General features: G+C 38.0%; 1 protein-coding gene across 7 annotated transcripts in view; it reads right to left on the reverse strand.

The window, feature by feature from the left end:
- The window catches only part of CHD7 (chromodomain helicase DNA binding protein 7), a 131,015-nt gene that overhangs the window by 99,361 nt on the left and 13,530 nt on the right, over positions 1 to 18,124 (reverse strand). Inside the window, exon 3 of one of the 7 annotated variants that reach the window (XM_032675237.1) lies at positions 9,150 to 9,280. The exons of the other annotated variants lie outside the window; for them this stretch is intronic. The gene's annotated coding sequence lies outside the window, so the exon portion shown is untranslated. The remainder of the gene's footprint in view (positions 1 to 9,149; positions 9,281 to 18,124) is intronic. 7 annotated transcript variants of the gene reach the window in all.

An 18,124-nucleotide genomic window follows, 5' to 3' on the forward strand; every position in this document is an offset into this window, starting at 1 on the left:
AGAGCAGTGCTGCATTCATAGATCAGATATGAAAGGGAGTTTTTACTTATCTAAAAAAGAACTTGGAAATCAGTTCCACTTCATGGTAGGCAGCTCCATCTTCACTCAGAAAGCAGAGCTAAACTTAATTTTATAATGGGAAGCACTATTTTCAGTGTTCCTAACGATTCACATTCTGTTTAAATTTACCTTCCAAGTTTATCAATCTTGCTGCAGCATTTACAGAGAATTAGACATTTCTAAGCCCTTTTAAATTAAAATAAATAAATAAACCTCTCCCCAAAAAAACCAACCAAACAAACCCAAAACAAACAAAAAGACCCATTTCCACATTGCCCTCCTCTCAACAAACACAAAAATTTATTTCTACTCACTAGAAAACTGTGAGGTTAAAATTTACTGTGGAGTGCTGGGGTGTTTTTTTTGTTTTGGGTTATTTTCGGGGGGGTTTTTTGTTGTCATCATTTTTGTTGTGTTTCTTTAAGTAGGAAAAGCAAGAAAATTGAAGAAATGGGCAGGCTGCCTAGAAGGTTAGACTACTGTGTTAAAGCATAAGAAATAAGAAGGCTTATTTTGATAACTTTGGAAGAGTTTGATTGCAAACCTAGCTGGACTAGCAATTTCTTTCGTGTTTGTAAATACCTAAAAAAGTGAGAGTCTGACCAATAAAATAGCTCATTAAAAAAATCCCAAGCAAAAACACTCAAGCTGCAAAGATCCCAGAACGACAGAACTCAGCACTCCTAAACAAGTACTATATGAAGATTGCTACCACACAGATTTGTGTAACCAGCCAAGTTTAGAACTATTTCACTTACTATTCAGAGTCCAGTTCTCAGAACAAGACCTACAACAGCTAGTGTATTATCTCTGCTACAGTGCAATGCAGAAACACTACTAGCTAAACAACATTTCCAAATTTATTTTATCTCCACAAAAAAACCATCATTCAGAATAAGATAGCAAACGAAAGACTGAAAGACTATACTATGTTTTACTTAAGCATCTACTAAATGGCATTTTTATAGCATAGACTTAGATTGCCTGAACCCAACACTACAGTGCTCAGCTGAGGAAAAAGCATGGATGAGGCTCTGCTAGAGATCAACTGATTTAGAAGTCACAGGAATTAGAAGCAGATTAAATACTTATGCTGTATTAGCAAATATTATTTGGACCTACAACCGAGACTCAGGTAACGGTTTAATTAATGATGCCTGCAAAGCAATAAAATCTAGCTCCTTTTCCCCCCAATTATATATACTATGTAAAACTAGTTATGAAAGTAAAAGTACACAGAAGTACTTTAAGGGGAAGATGAACTGCCTGCTATCACTACAATACCTCCACAATGAGCTTTCCTGTCCCATGTTTTACAGTACCTTTTAAATTATTGTATCTGGTCACAAAGCATTATCAAAAAATCTGAAACACGTAAGAGGATGATTCTTCCTTTCCTACCCTGTTCAGCACCTGAAATCCAGGTACCTTCATGTGTTTTCAGGCAACCGTTATCCCTGAGTTTAGTCTTGAAATAGAAGCAAGAGAGAAGATCCCCTCAGAGAAGTACATGTTATGTACTCTCAACTGAGACTGCAGCTTCAAAACAAAGCAAGCAATGAAACATCACACCTCAGTAACAGCCAGTCATCAGAATCAGGCCCCCCTGGACACTGTATACCAGTGTGCCAAGCTTGGGCAGGAACAAGTTATTCAGGAAAAAAAATTCTATTTGAGAAACTTCTGTGCTTACCACTCAAAAATACACAAAGACTTAATACATAGATCTTCTACCACCTGCTCTTTATGTAAACTGTTAAGGAAGTTCTTTTGTCTGGATGTCCCTCAAAGCCAGGTCTCACTCCTCAGCGTAAGGGACACTAACACCAACTGCACCTATCACATCTCCACAGCACCCAACACGTTCCGCGCAGCTCTGCAAGTTACTCAAAAACCAAAAGTGAAGAGTCAAGCAAAAGACACGGGAACCAGTGTAATCGAGAGATGTCTGCAAGGCAGTAGCAACAGCTGTCAACTGGATTTGCTCATCGGGATTGTCAGGAGTCCCAGCCTGCTTCTGAGCATTCAGGTAAGCCAGCTGCCACCTTCCCTTTCAAATGAACTCCTCACTAGTCAGCCATGACTCTCACAGCAACCCTGGGTTACAGCACAGGCACTGTGATCATATTCAAAAGCTGTTGCTACCAAAACCTAGAAATATTTATTTAAAATTTAGACTTCTTTTTGTGTATCTTTTTTTTTCCTCTGGGGAAGGCTGCATTTGTGTTTGATTTGTGGCTACTTTATAAATTAACTCTTTTACTGTTAAAGTAACTCTTTCTGACACCTCCATATAAAATACATACTTTTAGAATGAATAGAAGATACTATGAAACAAGAATTACTCTGTATCTGTAATCTCCTTAGTAAATAGTAATTGATGCATTAGATAAAAAGAAAAACCACCAAGAAAACCCAAACAAAACCACTTAAATATCTGTGTGCTTAAAAGGAAAAATTCCCCTATTCTCTAGGGATCTCAAGATTGTAAACAGCATCACAGACAGGAGGGATTATTACATTTTTCACAGCATCAAGATGCTCTATGAAGAAACAGGCTACATCACTTTTTCTGTTTGCAATAAACATGTAATTCAATGTAGTTCATTTAAACCAGGAGAGTCAGCTCCCTGGTATCAGCCTGGTCCACAAATAGCCCCTGTTGATAATCTGAGAATTTGAGATTATTGCTATGGCCATAGCATACTACTTTACCTAAGGATCAGCAGTTAGTTTTTCATGTCTCACACCCATGGCCCTATGTCTTCTTCACAACAAAGACAAAACTAAGCTCCCTCTCACACCTTCTAAACCACTGAGTGAGGTAACAGCATTAAAGCTGGAGTAGATTTACAGTTAAGGTCCAGATCTAAAAAAGCCTTTTTCTCCAGAGCTGAAGCCAATGAAAACAAGTTTAAACCAGAGTTTCATTTGAGAGGCAAGGAGGAAGGATACATCAGCAAAGCAGCGATGCAAGGAACATCTACAAGATAGAAATCTATGGAGCGCCTCTATTTCAAACCTATGATCACTATATTGTCCAATCATTTATACTTTGTTAGAAAAGTGGTGCCCATCTTACTTCAAAAAAGACATACCACCTTTTAAGGTAACTGACACAAAGGTGCAACAGAATATACCTTGAAATCTTTTTACAGTTTTGAGAACTAGATCGAAGATTTCAGTGATAACCACAAATTTCACATTTCACTGGAGTCAGAGACTGTCCAGCCAGTTTTTCCCCTACTTCTTTTTGACCTAGGCATCTGCACCTTTGAATTAATTCAAACTCAGAAAACTACTAATTCATCCATTTAAATTAATTTCCTATTTCTGCTTCACCGTACTGTAGCTACTTAATCTGAGTGCCTTGTAGCTAGACAGACTATCATACCTAATAACTCCTTAAACCATCAGTAGACACTCACTCCACTGTCTGTTGTTCCCTATCTTCAGAAATCACAAGCTGGATTCTCCTTGACCCTGATCTTTTATTTTCCCTAGTAATGATCCAACTGCTGAACACGGGATGGGGAAGCTTCTTTCCAAAATATTGCACAGCCTCTTCCCTGACTGCTCTGTACTCTTACTGTTCAACTAAACTCCCAAACTATTAACAACATGGTAGTTCCTCACTACTGAGCACAAATGAGAGACTGAGTCATGCAAATGTTATCCATCAATAAAAACATTCATGTCTCACCAAGTCCTCTCCTTCTTGTTCAGTGTTTCATTCACTCCATGTTTTTCAAAAAGGCAACACATCTCATGGGCATGGAACCTCTCTTCTCACTCTGCATGGAACATGTGTGGCAGCTGCACTTGCATAGAAAACCTCCCAGAAGTATATTACACCTCTGATAATGCAATACATCTATCATCCCAAAAGGCAAACAGTTGCTCCTATCAGCAACTCTATATTTTATTCCTCCATAATCAGTTTCTGCCAACATCAAGCTAATAAATGCATGATCCCCAGTTAGAAATCAGTGGTTAAGTTACATATATTGTATTAGCTGGGATGTGGGGGCAGAGTGGGGCTAATTTGAGAAATACACAGAAACTTTGCTTTCAGGAGAATGAGAATTAGCACTTTTAATGTGCTCTGGGATTTCAAGTTGAATGTATGAACCACTTAAAAAAAAAATCACTTTACAGTAATTTCCAACTGGTTGCCTAACACCCATCTCCTAAGTGACTATCATCAAAACATAACCATAACACTAGCAATGAATTAATATTAAAACCCTTCAGTGAGATCACAGAAGTCCTCAAAGAACAGCCCAAGTTGTCAGAGCACACTTCTCCCACACTCTGAATAGTAGTTAGGTTCTGGAAATAAAAGCTTTGTTCAATTACTAAAGTGGGTGCTAGGTACATTTCTCATTTACACATATAATTTTGAAATTCAAACCAATTTGATGGTGTCTAAACAGATTTTAAAAGCCAAGAACGACTACTTTCAAAAAGAAAATGATGCAGTAGTCAGAAAAAGGGGAAGCTACACTCACTCACTAGGACAATTTGACTAGCAAGGGACTGCACTCTGACAATTTTATTAACTTTGGCAGTGATAATTTATGAAGTTTTGCAGAGTTTCTGTGTACCAGCAAGTCAGAAGTGGTTACAATTCTTCACTTATAAAATGGAAATTTTGTTGTTCACCTATTTTGCATTACAGAAATACTTCTCAGTCACAGGCCTGCATTGCCACTGTCTCTGCTGCTGTTGGTAACTCACCAGATTCACTCACAAGAGAGCAACAGCTCAGCGATCTATGAAAGGGATAATCTAAGTGACTGCAGGATGGAAGAAGTGCTAAAGACAAGAGCAGCCTAAAATAGCAGTCTGAAGATGGGCAGCAGGCATCTGCCTGCCAAAAGCAAAAACACCTCACAAGGTCAAGTTCCCCAGCTCCTAGGCCAAGAGAGTGATGACCATGTTAAGGTTTCTTAACACCTCCCTTGACTCCCTGCAACTTCTCACTAGTTGCATATTTTGTCTTCACAAATAAGGCTTCAGCTATTTCTCTGTCTGTCTCCTGCATCTTAACATTTAGCATCACTGTGCCTTTCTGAGCCCACCACGGAGCAAAGCACAGTGCTCCTCCCAGGACAGGGGGCAGCTGCCACATAGGACAGGCCTACAGCATCGCGCACACAACTAAGATGAGTAAATACGTTTGCTACAAAGAAATGCACCTAACAAAGTTTCTCAAGATACTAGATGTCTTGCATGCCAAGTTTCTGAGAGAAAAGGAAAATAAGCATGCAAGCCATTTTCTCCAAAACCACAACCCCTTAATTCCCCGGGTCAGCACAGTGTCTGGTCCTTCAGCATTTTACTCGGCTCAGCAGATGAGGAAACAGTCACACCAGAAGGCCCTGTAACAGATGGAAACCAGAGCAGCTGGAGAGCAGGGAAATGTCTGTGCAGGCGAGGGGGTGGGGTGGGGCAGAAAGCCCATCCCCACTCCCGAGCTTTAAAGCTGTGTGCAGCCATCACGCCGTACTGCAAACTCAGCCCCCGGATCTGCTGGGGAGAAAGTTGAAGGAAGCAGTATGTGGCCGGATGATTTAGTGCTTCCCAGACTTCCCATCAGGAGAGCAACACTGAGCCATGCAACACAGGCTTGCAAGCACTGGGTGTGAGCCCCTCAGGGGAACGAGAGATAGTGGAAAAGAGCAAGCTGGGCATTTGCCTTCTTCATGAAAAGCACTGCAGATGAAGAACTGCTAGCTGGAGAAGGCCTAGAACTGGAATGGTGAGGAAGGAAACAAAACTATATATGCATACTGGAGAAACAGTAAGGAAACAGTGAATGAATTAATACCAAAACCTGTGAAGGCTTGAGGGATTTTTTTCCTTCTTTTTTTAAAAAAAGAGGTATTACAGAACCAAAGTGGCACAGAGATACATTTTTAAAGAGAAAAAACCCAACATGGTAAATGAGGAAGAATAAGAATTGAAGAAAAAAACCTGCCATATGGTACAACTATTCCACTACAGTTTAGATTCACAGCTTTACAACACCTGCGCAGTAAATAACCACATTAAGTCATACATGATGTCACCAGTATTTCCTTTCTCAACTTAGTTAACTATTCAGGAAATACATCTAACAGGGGGTTCTATACTGCTGGAAAGACAAATGACTGTCCATGACTAAGATGCCCATTCCCTGACAGAGTTTGGACAGCAGCCTATCACCATTTCCCAGATGAAGGAAACAGACCAAGCCCTATGAGGCAAAGTAAGCCATTAAGCAGGGAGTTTATTATAAACAAGAAGAGTGAGGTGGGTTTTTTCCTTGTTTGTTTGTTTCTTTTAATCCAGGTTGGAACTACCTTCTGCAATCCTTTTGCTCCTCAAGTCAGGAGACAAGAAACTAAACTGATCAACGCGTAAGACGGAAGTCCTCATATGAGAGCAGCAGATTACAGCGTTAACCCAGATAATGCAAACAAGGTCAGTCAATGCTTGTAAAAGGCACATAGAAATACTCCATTTTCTATGTATGTGTGTGTGTATATGTATATATAAATATATATAAAAATGTAAAAAAACCTCTTCTTTACCTGGCCTGCCATGTAGAATTAGACTTTGAACATTGATTTTCAGCAGCTGAGAACAAGTGCAAAATTGACAGGACAGTGGAAAGTTTTCATGAAAATTTTTCCTCCATAGTTATTTCTGTTCCTAACCTCAAGCATGATGCTTTTGTTCTACTATTATCCCAAACATCTCACGAAAATTCAGGTGCAGTCTGACACCGGAGGTAAGCTGATCTAACCATTAGTTGCCATCAGAAGATAGTCACCACAGGGGTAGCTGAACAGCAGTGACAGCACAAGGAAAGAAGCAAGAGTGGTATGGCTGATTTCAAGCATCACAACCCACTGGATCAACTTATTACTATACCATTCATTCAAACTGCCTTCAGGCCATGGCCAGGTGGTTCAACAACTTAACCTGAAAAGCACAACAGTAAAACAAGCCAGGCATTTGCTATACAGAAAGAATATCAGAAACCACTGTCTGCTGGTATGACTTGCAGAGAAAACAATTTATGAATTTTAACTTGGTCAAATATAGGAAAAATATTTTGCATCCAACTAATCAAGCGCACAATCAAATCAACATTGAACACTACACAAAGCAAGGGAAATCTTGCAGTTCCCTCTAGCTGCTCCTGCTGGCTGGAAGATTGCTGACCTAGAGCTATTTTATACAGTGTAAAACTCCAGTGAAGGATGTGCTGAGATCTGGCATTAGAATTTCTTTTAGACAAGAAATGTTATATTTCAGTGTGATTTAGGAAAATAAAGGCCATTTGTGAATACTAAGGATATTTGTCAAGAGAGTCAAAGAACAGGTTTTAGTTAAGACATTCCAAAAGCAATTAATCCATAGTGCTCAGAGGACTGCCTCCAGCAGTTCAAGGCAAGCACACATACAGTTCCTCAATGAATGGTTGTGATGGATAAACACCCTACTTAAAGGGAGAATACTTCATCAACACCCATTCAACACCTAGGAAGCCTTCTGGACCTAGAGAGGTAAAACTTTCTTAGATTTCTCAGTACACTTCTCCTGCTCACATTGTACTTGTCTGCAGTCTTCCCTAAATCCCCACATGAAGAGTCCATTAGCATAAGATAGGGTTTTACATATTCTTTTTTTTTTAAACATATTCACCAGAAGAATTTTTAAATATATCCCACTATTTGAAACACTTTTGTTCCAAGAGCTGACCATTACAGACTATTTTCTAGATATGGCAGGACAAATTCCTTCCTGTCTGAGAGTTTCCATGGTAATAAAAGTCCCCTTTAAACACATTCACGGTGGTTTGGGCAGGCCAAACAGGCAGCCTTTGTACTGAAAAGCTCCCTCTTTGTACTCCTCTGTGCTGATCCTGCACAAACTACCGTAAAAGTGTATTTTAGTGGAGGCAGAGTAAAACTAAGGCTCACATCAGTTTCACACGACAACTGTTTATTCCACAGCACAGATACAATCCTTTGGAAGATTCCCTTCCCAAAGAATTTCGAGTGGTTGGAGAAAACAAGCTACAGGACAGCCTATGACACATTTCAGCAGACCTAACTGCAGCAACTTTGCCACTTCCACTATTAAAAAAGACAAACTGAAATGACCATCCTCCTTTTCCCTTCCCCCTCTCCCCATCATGTAGCCTCATTGCTATTTGGGGATGGCATATTTACACCAGTGCATGTGTCTCTAGTTAAACAAGAGTGGTCTCAATCAATAGCTCCACATCAGCATGCAGATCTATCATGGAAAGGGACTGAACCACACCTAATGGGTGGTTCAGAATGTTTCTATATATTCCTCCAAACAAACAAAAAACCAACAAAGCACTTCACTTTAAATTTTTGTCTATCCACATTTGTGCTTTGGCACCTTTGAGTACTAACACAAATTCCAGAACATTTAGGTCTTACTTCAAGCGGAACATCTTTTTATTAGGAGTTTACATTTCAGTGCTTCATGCAGTATTTCAAATTTAAAAATATTTTTTTCTGCCATAACTATAGCAGACCTTCTAGAGATGCTGGATCAACTCTACAGACAACAATTCTCTTAAAGAACCAAATCATTAAGCATAAACGTGCAACCCTAATTCACTAAGAAAGGTTTCAGCTACTCCTTAGATTTTCCTTTGTTAGTCTTCAAAAACTTATATGGAGATTACTTTAGATAAAAAGTCTCTATTTCCTGGTCAAGTTTGGTCACTAGAGCTTTCAAAGTTTCAGATATCTCAGGAAGACTCTTAAGTGCAGCTCAGTTCCCAAGCCAGTATTTCTTTGTTTATAATAAAATACAGAAGAGAAAATGTAAGCATCTGATTTGCACAGTGAGCTTTTCTCCAGTGCTACCATTAAAATCCAGGGTGGTTTTTTTTCCACCTCATCTAGCAGATACTTCAGCATAGCACAGAACTCTCTTATCCCAGCTTTTGAGAGAATATATGAAGAAAGAACAACAGGAATAGCTCCAAGAAACCAACATAATGCTTCACTATCAGCAGTTTTAAAACACCCCTCAAACACACACATGCACACCTCCTTTCTCAGCTCTCACCCCCACCATGTAACTCATTCCCTGCTGGTTGTCATTGCTCCCAAAAAGTCCAGTCTTGACTACAGACTCTTTCCTTCCCAAGAATTGAAGCAGTTTGTATGGAAAGCATTATCTGGATGAGTAAAAAAAAAAAATAATAATAATAAAAAAAATCAGTCTTTGGTCACTTTACGCACATAAGAATGAAAATCCCTCATTTTTGTGAAATCTAATTTAGAGGAGTTTAGATTTCCTTTTTGGCAATAGAGGAAACAGCCTTAAAATTACAGCAAATTTAAAATTGTAGTAGGCAGTGCAGTACCATTTAAGTCAAGCAGACTGAATAGAAGGTGTGAGAAAGGCATGTTATGCGGAACGATGACGACCCATAAACCCAAGTTATGGCTGTAACTTTCTGGAGAAGCTTTTCAGTAGGCAGATTTTAAGGACAGGATCAGAGCAGATACAGAAAAATCAGGAGACAGCAAAGTATTCATGAAATGCCTCTCAAAATAACAGGTCTAATAGCTCACTGACTACTGGCAACTGAAAAATTATGGGTTTGGCTTCAGCAAAACTAACAGCATTTATTTTTTTCCAATAGAAAATTTCAACTCGGGGAAAAGAAACTGAACAGAATTTGTTTTGGTTGCCAGCAAAACCTGGTCTATCGCTTTCGTTGAAACTAGTCCAATTTAAACAAACATCAATGTAACATCCCACATTTCTCATGCTAGCAAATCTTATTACGAAGACTTTCCACAAACACATGGTATTGATCAGTTATTATCAACAACAACAACAAAAGAAGTCATACGCAGTCCTTAAGGATCATTTGGAGTAAATCCATCTATGTCAGCAATCTAGCTATAAATCTATGTCCCTAAAAAGATGCAACATGTTAGATGATTTTCACTGTAGGTTGTAATATTTCTGAGTATGTTTAAATTGCCCTCAAATTATGCTTTATCAAGCCATCATGCTGATTGTAAGATAACTGAATATAATCAGAAAAGGTAAACTGTAGCTTCTATTTCTTATGCACCCACTTCTTAAAATCAAAGTCATTGTACGACAAAGATTTCATTACCACCCTGTTCTGACAGAAACCAATATTAATTATTATTTGAATTAACCTTTGAGTCATAGTTTTCATCAGTACTCAGTAAAGACATGGACAATTTCTAATTACATTCTACTCTCATTATAAGTCACCAGGCTGTAAAGCTGCATCTGACAAGATTGCTATACTTGGCCTTCACTATAAATCTTTCAGAAACATCTAAGAACTCATTGAATACAAGAGCTATCACACAGGATGCTTCTCCAACAATTTAGAAGCCGCTTTAAAGGGATACCGACTGTGATATGACGGAATTGCAATACTATTCCTGGAGAAAAATAAATTATCAGTGGCTTTATCATTTGGCATCGCTATATAGGTGATCTTCTACCTAAAGTTACATACAGTGGATTGACTCAGTCCATCAAATGCAGTGATCATCAACTAAATCATAATTATATTCAACAAATAATATAAGAAAATGAAAATGTATAGAATGGCAGAAATCTGATTCCCAAGCTTAGAGCAAATATCTACAGCATAGGCTGTATTTATTACGGACCAGAGAGAGAGGTTTGATCCACTAAAGTGTTATTAGTTCTCTAGCAGGAAATATGGATTTTAAGGGTCATAAATGAAGAATAACCTCTAATTAATATAAAATAAATTAGTGCAAGAGGGCAATTTTTTTTTTTTTTGTAATTTTTCAGCTTTACCTCACATAATCACTTTGCTGCGGTCAGTTAGCTATCCAGCAAAAAATGAAATAAACACATGGATACAGGGAAAGTAAATGCCATTCTGGAGAAAAGGTTTCTACCCTTGGCTATGCCAAATCTCTTGAACGAACAAACTGAACTTCGAAAAGAGTGATTTCTGGCTCTGTAACCCGAGCCTGATTTTCACAACTTCACAAAGCTCACATCTATGACTAACTCCAAATGTTCAATCTCTAAGCTAAAGACAGTTTTATTTGAAGGAATACCAGAGGCTGGGATCTATCAGGTTTCAAAACCAGAACTTGACTTAGCTGCTGACTCAAGACATATTTCAAGATAACACAGGCATATTTCAAGACACCATTTTTAACGTTCTACTGTTGAAAATACCTGTATCTTAAAACAGAAGCCTCAGTATGAAATCAGTTTAATTCCAGTGAATGACATTTCACGTTACAGAAACCTTGACTTCGACTAAGATGCACAATATATATGATTTTACATTTTTTCGCCTAAAAAAACCAAATGAAAACAAGACAAAAAACCCACCCAAACAAAAAAAAACCCAACCAATGATCTTTCCTTCACAGATCACTTTTATGGGTGCTGTTAATTAGACAGAAGAACTAAGTTACTAACTGCACAAAGATTTTAAAGGGAAAATCATAAGACACAAGAGAACCTAATATAAAGTTTGGAGTTTTTAAACACAGAAAATGACAGTTTTGCATGTATTTAAACATATTATGGATTCCATTAGTTAATGCACAGCAACTTTGTAATCACACAGGGTAGAGATGGTCCATGACCAGAAGAATAGCTGGATGCAATCGGGCTTATCACGAGACAGAATATGGCAAGAGAATTCAGATCTCGCAATTTTTAGAAAAGGCTAGAGATGATGTATGGGATGTCAGTCTATAAAAATGCAGTGTTTGTAGCATTGGTGTCAACAGTGTTACCGATTGTAAACATGCCTCCATTTAAACGCAGAAGTTGTATTTTCACTTCCAAGCCAGGTGATTAAGACTACTATCTTAAATCGTGTCCCCATACTCTGAAACTATCCAGACCCTTCACCTTAGGGCCCCAACTTGCTTACCAACTCAAATGGGCCATATTGGTTTGTTCCTGTTTTTTCATCCTTGCAGTTACATGCTTTTCAGAAGGTACTCCAAACATAGCGCTTCTCTGTATTACAGTTAAATCTACCTGAATATTCAGATAAGCATTTTTCTTTTATACCCGATACATTAAATGCCTGGATTATTATTCTTCTCTACCAGCTAAAAATATGTAACTGGTAGTTTGACTATTTCTTTGCTAGACATATATGGGTAAAAGGACAAGAGAGGAATGAAAAATCATCATTCTTCACTATGCAAAACCAGCGCTTAAACAGAAACAAAGAATTTAATTCCTTCCAGCCAAGTGATGGGAAAATATCTGAGGATTCAGATCAGTAATCATATGGGGAGGAGGGAAAGGAGGCATCAGAACCATGGTGGGTTAGTCCATCTTTATGAACATTTTAAAGTACTTTCCACACAACATTTCATAGAGTTTGCTATTGTAGTTAAACTTCAAGGTAGACCAGAAGGAACAAGTATGTATCCAAGCCTTTGAAAAGGCAAGGAAGACTGGCAACTTACTGTGAAAAAGAGTCAGTGTTGATTTTATTCTACAACAAAGCCTACATTGTGACTCTATTCTGCTAATGCATTAACTGCTTCACAAATCACAGAATCATAGAATGGTTTGGGTTGGAAAGGACCTTAAAGATCATCTAGTTCCAGTCCTCTAAAACAAAGCACATGATTTAACCTCATGCCACATATCCCCTTTAATAATAAAATTAAGATAATACTAACAAGATCATTAAATCATTAACACTAAATTTATTTGAAAAATGTATTTGGTCATCAGAAAGGCTGCCTTTTAAAAGATGCAAAAAGATATTGCCTTACTGCTGGTGCATGAGGGGAACAAAAGTGGTACATGCCTTTGACAAGGATCACAGAAACAGGGGCAGATACCTATACATAATCCATAGCTTTGTTCATCCTACTAGATTAAGACCAACTTCCCTCTCCCAATGCCATTTTTAAAATCCCATGTGTGGGGGGCATAAGGGACAAGGAGGTTGAGAGAGAAAACAACAGCACTGCAGCACCTCGTTTTGCTTATCAGCTATTCATAGACCATGACGAAATCCCCAACTACCTTCATGTCATTTTTTCGCATCAGATTTGCTAGTTACATTTTTCAGCAAGCCTATAAGCAATGTATTCTAATAAATCAGCCTATAAAAGCACCTATTCCATTTAAACCTCAGCACTAAATGACTGATAGTTTGTGATCTTCCAATAGTAGAGATACGTTCTACTAATGCACAACTACACAGCTTTTAAACGAATGCTAGAATCCCCCTCCATTCTTCATTGCAGTTACTTCGGAGGAGAAGTTCAAAAATCTCTTTGTTAGGGAAGAGATACAAAAACTGGCAAGAGCACCCTAATGTTTAACACCTAAAAGACTTTACCATCTCAGAACACGCTGCTTTTGATTGTTTCTAGGCTGGACTAGTTTCAACTCTTGTTACTTCAGATTCTGTTACCAACCTTTACTTTGCACACAGAAAGCCACTCCTCCACTTTCTTCTAGGTACTTTGCCAGTAATTAGATGAACTAAGTGACCACATCCTAAAATTCCTTTGAGTTCTTTCTTAAACCAAAAGCCTATACTTCTCTATAGTTCCTTTCCCTGTTACCCTCAGCAAATTTACCTGTAAGCCCATTGATTGCAATTTAACTTGTATTTTAATCAGAATAAAAACCAATTTATGAGTTATCTTGCACACAATGGCATGCTATCTAGCAGCTGTAGTCAGATTCATGAGAAAGTTTAAAAATTAACAGATTTGCAGACTTACAACTTTCCAAGTCATTTTCAGCTAAGCAAAGGAACATAAATCTCAAAAAAACCCAGTACGAAGTGGTTATTATTTGTGCAAAAGTTTTTCTAAATATGGTACTCACACATCTATACATGAAGACATGAATAAACTCTTACTGTTCCACCACTGCTTCAAGCACCAAAGGTTTTTATACAGAGTGGTACTGTAGCATGTCACATACTATGATAAAACAGAGAGACCTCAGTATTAAACAATTAAATAATATATTACAGTACAGTTTTTCACACAGAGAACTAAGAAAAAGAAAAGCAGAAGTTATGGCTCCCATGATAACTACAGCTTGATTGTAATACTGTTTTATACTGTATATTTGAACAAATGCATCAATTTACAATTGATGGGGAATTATAACTGAAGGACACAGTCACGTACTTTGTCTCACTCCAAAATAAATCAGTGGCATTTGAAATAAATTTCCATTCCACTTGTACAAGTTGGTAAGGTGACTGGTTTTCCAGTAAGAAGAAATCACAGTATAAAAGCATATAAACCATATTTATCAAACAATTTACATGAAGTTATGATAAAGCACAGAGGGTAGCACTGCTACATTTTAACTAGATCACGGACTATTTAAACATACATCAAATTATACTACATTCAGATTTGTTCATGTCATATTTGACTTAACTATATCAAGACTCATGGCTACTGCTAATGAAATTCATTAAATATATTTAAACTTAGTATTCCAAAAAAAGCAACAAAAACACATTGTTGGAGTGCTTACTCTCAGGCTATCAGTAAGAACATTTTTCAAGAAGAAGTGAATAAATGGGACAAAAAGAACTAGCAAGGAAAATTGCAAACAAAAGATATGCTTCTAAAGGAGCAAATTCATAAAAGGTCCTTCCACAAATGCCAGGTGTATGAAGCCTGCTAGAGAATCCACTGGACTAATATATAACCAAGATATGAAAAAAGTACTCCAAGAAAATAAAAATTAAAGTTTTCTGCATCTACTGTCATTGGAGAAGCTAAGGGAAGCTTTCTTCTTAGTCACATAAATCCTCAGAGGTAGTTTTGGTCAAACCAAAGCAAACAGTAGCAAGTTACTAGTGTGAGATGGCATTCACCAAGAGTTCTGAAGAGCTGAAGGATAAAATATCCTGTCTGTCCACTGTGCTGCATAATATCTCAGAGTCAAACACTACTTTCACATCAATGGTGCATCAGTTTTGAAAGGTGGTCACACCTTTAGCCTGCCAAGAACTACAGACCAACAAGTCCAAGGTCTCAGCAGGCCAAACAAGCAGAAGATAGAAGCAACACGGGCACGAAGCTAAGTACAGGCTACAGAAGTGACACCTATGCTTTCCCACAGAAAAGTCCTGTCTTACCAATACAGGAGATTTCACTGAAGCAATTGGTAAGTGGTCAAAGTTTGAGCTAACCTGGACGACCAAAACGCATGCCAGCTGCTGAACAAAGCTCCTCCAGCAATAGTTCCTAAGGAAACTAAGCTACAACAGCAAAAAAGGGAAGGCCTTCACATGGATAAAAGTAACCAGTTTAAAACAGGAAAAAACCACTAGAAAATATCACCCAGCTCTTTTCTAGACCTGCATCGACAGCATGCACATAAAAGATCTAGAAACAGACGGTGAAGCTTGAAGTGAGTTTGCTGATAATATTAACAAGTTCATTTTGCTAAAACTTAAAATCCACTGTCCAGGAAGCAGCATCATACCCAGTGAAGGTGTAATAAAGTGCAGATGAGATTTAGTGTAGGTAAATAGAAGACAATGCATCTGAGGAAATACAATCTTGACTGTTTTACATACATTTTACTGAGCTCTCACATGATCATCATCAATAAAGAGATTTGGGAGTCAGAATAAATAGATCTAGGAAAACAAGATTTGTCAGAAGAGTAAACAGAATACTAGGCATATTTAAGAAAAAAAGAGAAGGGAAAAAACCCCACAGAATTGTACAAGATGAGATACGCAAGTCTGTGAGATATCTCTGTCTTGCTGCAGTGCTAGTATTTGCTCTGCTCTGCTACTTCAAAATTAAAATTGACAGCCCAGAGAGGGATTTGAAGACCCTTCAAAATCTCCAGCAAGAAGGGACAACCAGGGAGAGAATAAAAGAGCCTACGAAATCAGGAGCTACATGGAACAGGTAAGTAGTGAACCATTGTTCTCTTTTAACAAGGAAACTAGAGAACATCAAACAAAACTAGCAGGTGGTAGGTTCAAAATAAAACAAACAAAAGGAAGCAGTTCTTCATACAATGTGTACTTAAGCTACAGAACTCATTGCCATGGTCTCAATGGAAGCCAAGAGTTTACACAGACCAAGAGAAGACTAGATGAATTCATGCAAGAAAAATTCATTAAGCATTACCTATCATTTTTTCTGAGACAATTCTGAGCTGCAGGGTTGTGGAGGCTAAGGGGCTTGCTCTGTTTCTGGATAGCCTCCACTCTGGTTACTGTGAAACAGGATTTTGGATGACAGACCTCTGGTACTAAAAAAGTAAGATGATATTCACAACATGGTTTTAATAGCTCTTGACAACTATGCTACTTCAATAAGACACAATTTCCAGTATATCATTTCACCCTCCTTTCATGAAGATGCTGTATTTTAGTCCATGTTACCAATACTTCAAGAATACAAGTGAGATTACAACATTCTAGAGGATCACAGCATGAGACAGACAAGGACACCCAAAACTGTATCAGAGTCTACAGAAATTCTACCAGTCCTGTATAAAATTACCCTATTCCAACAACAGAAAATTCAGAGAAGAGTTTATGATCTGGTTTTAACCCCTTAAAGAGTGGAAATAAAAAAGGCAACAAAAATACTGACAATACTAAATACTGCAGCACAAGCAGTACTTCTCTGCATGCTACTCAGCACCTGCAGTGGTTAAGTTCACTTTTTGTAACTCAAAAAAGTGGATTTTTAATAACTCAAAACAAAGTTGTGTTATACATTGACATTTTAGGAATGCTGAGCTTGTACTAAAAACATTTTTTCATGTTTGAAGGAAAAAAGAGTTAAAAACAACACTAAGTGATGAAAAAATTAAAATATTCGCACTTTTGATTTAAACAGCATATGTAAAAGATAGTATCAGCTCAAAGCATTGGCCTGGAGCTTTATTACTGTTATAAAAAGGTACTTAAAATAACTACAACATATTTAGGTTAAGCACTTAAAGGAATTACTGGAAGACTGAATTCAATCCTCGGCTCCAATCCACAAGTCATTGTGCAACGTCTTAGCTGCTGAAAACAAACCCATGCTCCCCATAAAGTGGGGACCATGCTCATTTCCTAAATGAGGGGTACAAATCTTTCCCTTAACAAATACAGAAGGCACAGCGATTGCTGTTGTAAGCATCTCCCAGCCCTGCTTCCTCCAACCCAAGAAAGGTGCTGCTGCCACTGTATGCCAAGCACAGCCCAAGCTTGAAGGCAGCAGCATACTCCCAGTGCAGAGAAGGCCTTCTGGTAAACCTCTGTCAAAGAGAAGGCAGCACAAGCCAGTGGTTTATTTTCAAGGACTCATAACAATCAAACTTTTCATAGGTACAGTAAAACTCACCATAACACCCAGATCACGACCAACAAAGAAATTACACACCCTTGCTTAGAAACATGCAGTTTTCAAAGAGACTGTATGGCTGTAGTTTAGTTGAGTCAGGTTAAAAACTTGACTTGAGATGGAAAATAATCTGACAGAAAATGCAAGTCAAAATGGCTAATAACCTAGCACAGAATACAAAGTATCTTCTCTGAACTCTTTCTATTCCCAAACCTAAACCCAACATATAATTGCAGACTATTTGGCAGAGTTTGTTAAGGAAACTGTATGGGACAAGAGGGAAGCTTATAGTCCCTAAACTCAACACAAAAAATACAATTGTTTAGAATTTACTCCCGAGAAAAATATTTAAAGGAAGAAGATGTAAATTCTGAAAAATCGCAGTCTACTCGGACACAGACTGTAAACACACTTAAAACAGATTTTTTTTTAAGTGCTAAATGTCAGACCAACTCCCCTTTTAAGGAGGGCATTTATCTACTTCACAAGAGCAGTAGCAAGGCAAAATTAACACTTGGTAAAGAACTGAGATCATCTGATGAGTGCTGCTGGGTAATCAGCAACTATTACATATCCCAATATGGTGGACCGCAAAACACCTCACTATGAACCTGGTACACCAGTTTGGAGTAGCACTTAGGATCCTGGCTTCC

Source organism: Chiroxiphia lanceolata, chromosome 1 (assembly GCF_009829145.1).
Source record: "Chiroxiphia lanceolata isolate bChiLan1 chromosome 1, bChiLan1.pri, whole genome shotgun sequence".
NCBI classification, from domain to species: domain Eukaryota; kingdom Metazoa; phylum Chordata; class Aves; order Passeriformes; family Pipridae; genus Chiroxiphia; species Chiroxiphia lanceolata.